Genomic DNA, 7,040 nt, shown 5'->3' on the forward strand with positions numbered 1-7,040 from the left:
CTCCGCACCAGGGTGTGTAACCTTGCACAAGTAAATCTCCCTGGGCCTGGGTTTCCTCCTTGTCAATAGAGCTAATTATGGTAACTGCTCCTTAAGATTGTGAGAACTCCTATAAAGTTTTCGCAGGGAGCGCTAGTATGTACTAGGTATTAGGTATTATTAATGTTAGTAATAAATAATGGCAAACTAAGTTAATATAGTTAGTTACGTTAGCATCAGGCAAATGCCTCCCGCCTTTACCAAAATTAAGAGCACTACAGAATTTTCACACTGATCAGCAGGAAAACTATTCAAAATCGGCTTTCTGCCACCACTTTGGAGCATTTACTCATTAAATATTTTACTGGGTCCTTGCAATGCAAAGCTCTGCTCGCGCTCTGTTCTGAAGCTTATCTGGCACACTCAAAGACCTGGCGATACCTCTTGGCGAGCAAATTAAGCCAAATTTCGACGCCTCCCCTGTCCAGCGGTTCGCCCCCAAAGTAAAAGGGGAAACCGAGCGCGGAGCGGGGCTGCGGGCGCCTCGCGCCCCGGAAGCCTGCGGGCCGCGCCCAGCGCCTCCGGGCGGGTTGACAGAAAAGGGAAAAGATGCCCAGGCTCGCGGGCACCCGCTCTTTTGCCCGCAGCTGTGTTTCGTGCCCGCGCCCCCCTGCCGTACCCCCGTCCTCCGCCGGAGGCCCCGCGCGCCTCGGAGCCGGGCAGCTCCAGCGTCTCCTGCCCGGCGGGGGGCGGGGGGGGGGAGAAGGGGCCGCGCGCACGCGCACTCGCCGCCTCTCGCCGCGCGTCACCCACCTGCGGTCCGGCCGCTGCGCGCCCGCGAGACCCGCCCGCCGGCTCCTCTCGGCGACCCGGTCCCTGCGGCTCCGCGCGTGCGGGCGTCTCCCGCAGCCTTTTAACGTTTCGCGCGCCCGCCCCGCCCCCGACGCGCCCGGCCCGGCGCTCCCCGCGGCGCGTGGTGCTTTCCTCCCGCGCTAGGGGAACTCCGGCGGCGATAACCGCAGGCGCTTCCCCCGGCGCGGGGGATTTCCAGGGCCCTGAAGGCCGCGTTGTTTCTCCGCCGGGGCGCGCCCGCGGGCGTTCACTGACGGGCAGGCCTCTGGCGCCCGGCCGGGTCGGGGGGGACACCGATAACCCCGGCGGGCAGGAGAGCGAAGGTCGGCGGGCTGCCCGGCGTCCGTCCCCCGCAGCGCCCGAACCCTCACCGTCGGTTTCGACTTGTTGTAATTGAGAAAGGAAGGCATGAGTGGAAATGCAGCGGCGTGCAAAAGAAATCACATGATTCTCCTTTTCAGTTTATTTTTACTCTTTTAAAGACTGAGGTCACCTAATTACCTAATTAGTTTCCTGCACTGAAACTTTTTTTTTTTTTGGTTGGCCGGCTGTTCTGACAACGGGGGTGGGACCGGCTATGAGAGAATTCGTCGTTTGCTCACCGGGGAGGTCTGTAAGTTAAGGGGCCACTCTCATGGCGGCCGCGTCTCCCCCACAGTCCCGGTCCCGGAGGAAACGTCCGCGCCGGCACCCGGGACGGCGTGTGCCCGGTGCCAGGGGCGCTGGGAAAGCTCCCTCGCTTTTCCCGCCGCCCGGCAGGTCAGAGGTGACCGGGAGCCAAAAGAAGAGCCGGTGACCTGCTCCCTGAACCCCGCCAGGAGGACCCCGCGGCGCTCAGCGCGCCGGGGACCGAGCTCCGGGTCGAGTGGCAGCTGGGATTTTACCAGAAGGATGAAGTTATCTGTCACAGAGGGATCCCAATCCACCTTGGGCCTGTTGGCTCAAAGTTTTATAAGCCGTTTCTGTTCGGCTTTGAGATGATCAAAAGCATTTTGTGGTTCCTTCTGCACTTTTGATCATGTACCCACCAAACGTAGTTTTGGAGAACTACATTCCCTCGCACAATTTTAACTTGACATTAAACTATAAAAGTTGTCATAATTGCAAAGGAACTGCAAAATGTAGGCATAGATACTTTAGAATAAAATTGATCCAGCTCTTTTAAATGGTATTCAATGGACTATAAATACCATAGCCACTTGATTCCTGCCATCATCCCTTCAATAATGAACATATCAGCTCACCTTTAACAACTGGAAATTTTGTACCTGAGCATTCTACTTTCCCCCACAGAATATTAATATATATTCATAATGGACATCTTGATGGTCACTCTGGCACATATTACTGAAACAATGTATGTGTAAGTTCTAATTGAATATATTTTCCTGTGATCTAAGCCTCCAAGTGTTAAAGAAAAATTTCTCCTTGATTACATTATCACTTATATTACTTTTGGTACTTGTTACACAATTGGTCAAAACAATATAAATATATTATAAATGATGATTACTAAAGATAAGGTAAAAAATTCTATTACAAATGCCATCTTAATGAGATTGCAGGTCATATTTTAACAATTTATTCAGATGTGTGTTCACGAATATTACCTATTACTAGAATATGATAGAGTCCACCATACATTCTGTTCCTTTTTCTCATGCCTAAAGATTGTAAGTGTTGAAAAATCTTTTTCACATATGTAAGTCAATAAGCCTGGAGATATGTTATTATATCTATCTTCTCACAATTTTTTGAACTTTTGTTTTTTAGCCCAAAGTCATTTACTGATCTTTAATTAAAAATTGTAATTAGTTATCAGTAGACAAGGCAATTTTGTTTAAATCAGTGATGTAGAAACTAAAGACTTTTGCTCCCTGGGTTGGGTTGCCAGAGTTAGCAAATTAAAATACAGGACACCTAGTTAAATTTAACTTTGAGATAAACAACAAATCATGTAATACATTATTCATTGAATACATTATTCGTTGATTATCTGAAATTCAAATGTAACCGGGTGTCCTATATTTTATCTGGAAAATTCTATACCCAGATATGAGAGTCATTCATTTTCTCAACACTAACAATGAATATTTCTAATTGTCCAGGAAAATTTTACCCCAGGGTCAACACACCATTTTAAAACCCAACATGGGTGAGAGGTGAGCCAGTATTTTTTAAGAGAGAACCCTTGTGAAAAGGTTGGTGAGAAGACAGAAGAGACTTGGCAACAGTAAAACTGATCTGTCTCTTTTTAGGAAAAAAATCTCATGTGAAAAGACTACATATGCAAATATAACATCAGATTGTTAATTCCCTTAAATGTATTTGAGTTCCCACCAATGCATTGCTAAATCTTTATAAAGAGTTGGTAAGTTTGCCTAAGGAAACACTTAAACCCAATTTAAAGACCATGGCCCAGGAAATTCTGAACTGACTAGGACTTCTAAAGTTCTTCCAATTAATAATGATTGTTGTGATCAGACCTGTCAGGTCCTGGAGTGGATCAATATATCTCCTTTGCAATATTTTACACAACTTTAATTGCTGATTTTTTTAAAAGTAATTGCTTACCTGTAATAATTCTAAGTTGCATATGAGCGAGGACTGTGTATATTTTGTTCACAGCATTATGAACAGGGCACCTGCAAATCGCAGGTGCTCAATAAATATTGTTGACTCACAAAAAAGGAGTCAATCTATCCACTTGGGCCTACTTTATTCTAAAACTGCACCCATATATTCAATAGTGTAATATACCTTGTTTACATTCCCCCTCTAACCCTTTGAATATCCCCAGCATGTTATATAAAATCTCCCTTCTTCCTTCAAGAATCCAATTTACCTAAATATATTTTTTCACCAAATACTCTTTTAGAGACAGAAATAAGGAAGGAACTGCTTGAGAAAAGTGAAAAGGTAGACACATAGACCATTACTATCTCTAGCTCTCCAGTTTTCTTCTACTGTCAGTGGTAAGCAAGGTATAAGTGTGTAAGAGGGCTTTCACTCCTTCCCTGGTTTGGAATTTGGATAACTATTACCAGTGGTATGTTCTCAATATCCTAGTATTAAATAATCAGCTTTAAAGTATTTTTTTCCCTTGAGGGTGATCATGCTAAAAAATTCTTTCTATGGAAGGACTTTCACTTGGTAATAGTGTAATAACAACTTTAATTCCAGCCTAATGCTATTGCACTACAAGTTTTTAGCATTTTTAATAAAGAAATACAGAAGGACTCTCTACCCAGGAATCTAAAAATGAAAGTAAAAGTGAAATCTAACAATGGAAACATGCTGTCCTTATTCAGAAGTAAATATGAGAATAAATAGTGGGAATTTCCTAGTGTATTGATAACTTTCTATCTTGCAAATAAAATACAGCTAGATCAGCCTTGAACAAGTGCAAATGAAGAAATTTACAAATAAGGCCTGGCTGGTGTGGCTCAGTGGTTGAGCATCGACCTATGAACCAGGAGGTCATGATTTGATTCCCAGTCAGGCCACATGCCCGGGTTGTGGGCCGGGGTAGAGGGCGTGCAGGAGGCAGCTGATTGATGTCGCTCTCTCATCAATGTTTCTCTCTCTCTATCCCTCTCCCGTCCTCTCTCTAAAATCAATAAAAACATTTTTTTTTAGAAAAAGAAATTTACAAATAAATATTTTTAAATAGATCTGTTTTCAGCTAATGAAGTTTGCCCTTATAAATGGTGGCTTACTTTTAATTTTTGTCCTGACAGTACTTTAATAACATATGATTTATATAACTTTAATAACGTATCATTTAGATAACATAATTTAGATAGTCAAAAATGCACACATCTTAAGTGTACAGCTCATGAATTTTAACAAATGTATGTACTTGGGTGATCATCAACCAGACCAAGATCAAGGAAATTTTCCACCACTGCAGAAAACTCCTTTATGCCTTTTTCCATTCAATACCTATCAAATCTTCCATCTCCCTACCTCCACCACTATTGTGATATCTATCACCAAAAATTTGATTTTTCTGCTCTTGAACTTCATATAACTAGAATCATATGGTGTGTGCTCATAAAGGCGTCCTTCACTCACTTATTTTAGTTTCATCCACACTGTAGCATGGAGCAGTAGCCTGTTGTTTGTATTGTCATGTAGTGTTCCACTGGATGAATACACCATAGTTTCTTTATCCACTCTTCTGCCGATGGACATTTGGGTTATCTGGTTTGATCCCTTATGAAAAGTGAAGCTATAAACATTTCAGTTCAAGTCTTTTGTGAATCTATTGATTCATTTCTGTCATGTAAATACCTGGACACGTAATTACCATTGAATAGGTGTATATTTATTTTTATTAGAAACTACCAAAAACTTTTACAAAGTGTTTGTGCCATTTCCCACTCCCACCAGCAATATATAAGAATTTTAGTTTCATGTTGTATGAAAGGAGAGAAGGTTAGCACTCCCCTTGACAAGGATGGAAGAGGCTCTCGGGCCTAACAACACGCATACGGTTAAGGCATTGCCACCTACTTCGTGGCATCTAACCATCGTTTTTTTTTTAAAAAAAAGAATTTTAGTTTCTGCACAGTCTTCCTAAGACTTAGCGGTGTCAACTCTTCTAATTTGAGCTTTCCTTTTGAGTATGTAGTGATGTAGCATTATGCTTTTAATTTTTATTTCCCTAGTGATTAATGATGTTAAATATATTTTGTATGCTTTTTGATTATTTATATATCTCTTTTGTGAAGTGTCTGTTCAAATCTTCTGTCCATTTTTAAACAGAATTGATTGATTTTTTATTATTGATTTATGGGAGCTCTTTATATATTCTAGATATGTGACCTTTGATAGGTGAATTGTGAATATTTTCTCCAAGTGGGTAGCTTGATTTTGCCTTTATTAACAGTTTCTTTTAATGAGTAGAATATATTTTAATTCCAATGAAGTCTAATTTAAAATTTTTTTCTTTTATGTATAGTGCATTTTATATACTATTTAAGAAGTCTTTACCTACTCCAAGATCATAAAGATTTTCTTCTATGTTTTCTTTTAGAAGCTTTGTGATATTAGCTTTTACACTTTAGACTATGATTTAGCTAAATTAATTTTGCATAGCATGTGAATTGAGGACCAAGCTTCATTTTTTTCTCTAAATATTATATTCCACCACAGTTTATTGGAAAGACCCAATTCCCTATTGAATTGCTTTAGTGTCTTTGTCAAAAATCAGTTGAACTTATATCTGGAAGTTTCTTTCCGGACTCTCTTCTGTTCTATGAATCTATTTTTCTACCTTTATCCAAATACTATATTGTATTGATCACTTTATCTTTACAGTAAGCATTGATATCAGGTAGCATAAGCCCTCTAACTTTGTTCTTCAGGATTTTCCTGGCTAATATAAGGCCTTTAAATTTTAATACAACTTTTAAAATTGTTTAATGAATATCTTTTTTTTTTAAGTTGTGGGAAATTTGATTACTTTATGTTCAAACTATAGGTCAACTTGGGAAGTATTAACATCTTAATGTTATTTAGTCTCCTAACCTGTGAATATGATATATCCCTCTACTTATTGGCTTTCTTTGTTTTCAGTACAAAGATCTTTCTCATCTTTTGTTATTTCATGTTTTATGTTTGATCCTATTGTAAATACTAATTTAATTTAGATTTTCATTTGTTAATAGTATTTTTCAATTGCATGCTTAGAAATTTGTTGTTAATATGTGGAAATAAAATTTATTTTAGTATAAGAATCTTTAATCCTGCTACCTTGCTAGTCATTTCTTAGATTCTTCTGGATTTCCTTTAGCAAACTGTCATGTCATCTACAGATAAAAATATATATTTCTTTCTTTCTGATTTTTATTTCTTGTTTTGTTGTACAAGTCAAGACCTTTAGTTCAATGAAATGAAAAGACAACCCACTGAGTAGAACATATTTGCCAATACATCTGATAAGGGGTTAATATAAAAAATTTATAAAGAACTTATAAAACTCAACACCAAAAAAACAAATAATCCAATTAAAATGGGCAAAGGACCTGAATAGACACTTCTCCAAAGTGGACATACAGACGGCCAATAAACATATGAAAAGATACTCATGTCACTAATCATAAGAGAAGTGCAATTTTAAACCACAATGAGATAGCACCTCACACCTGTCAGAATAACTAGCATCAATAAATCAAAAAATAACAAGTGCTGGCACGATGTGG

At 39.9% G+C, this 7,040-nt stretch overlaps 1 non-coding gene across 1 annotated transcript; it reads left to right on the plus strand.

Annotated features, from left to right (window-relative positions):
- The first annotated feature begins 5,249 nt into the window (after window positions 1–5,249).
- On the plus strand, window positions 5,250–5,375 carry LOC148091940 (U6atac minor spliceosomal RNA). Its single transcript, XR_015715351.1, has one exon. It is a non-coding gene; the product is annotated as a U6atac minor spliceosomal RNA (small nuclear RNA).
- Window positions 5,376–7,040: the final 1,665 nt, after the last annotated feature.

Source organism: Miniopterus natalensis, chromosome 11 (genome assembly GCF_054644295.1).
Source record: "Miniopterus natalensis isolate mMinNat1 chromosome 11, mMinNat1.hap1, whole genome shotgun sequence".
Taxonomy (NCBI): Eukaryota; Metazoa; Chordata; class Mammalia; order Chiroptera; family Miniopteridae; genus Miniopterus; species Miniopterus natalensis.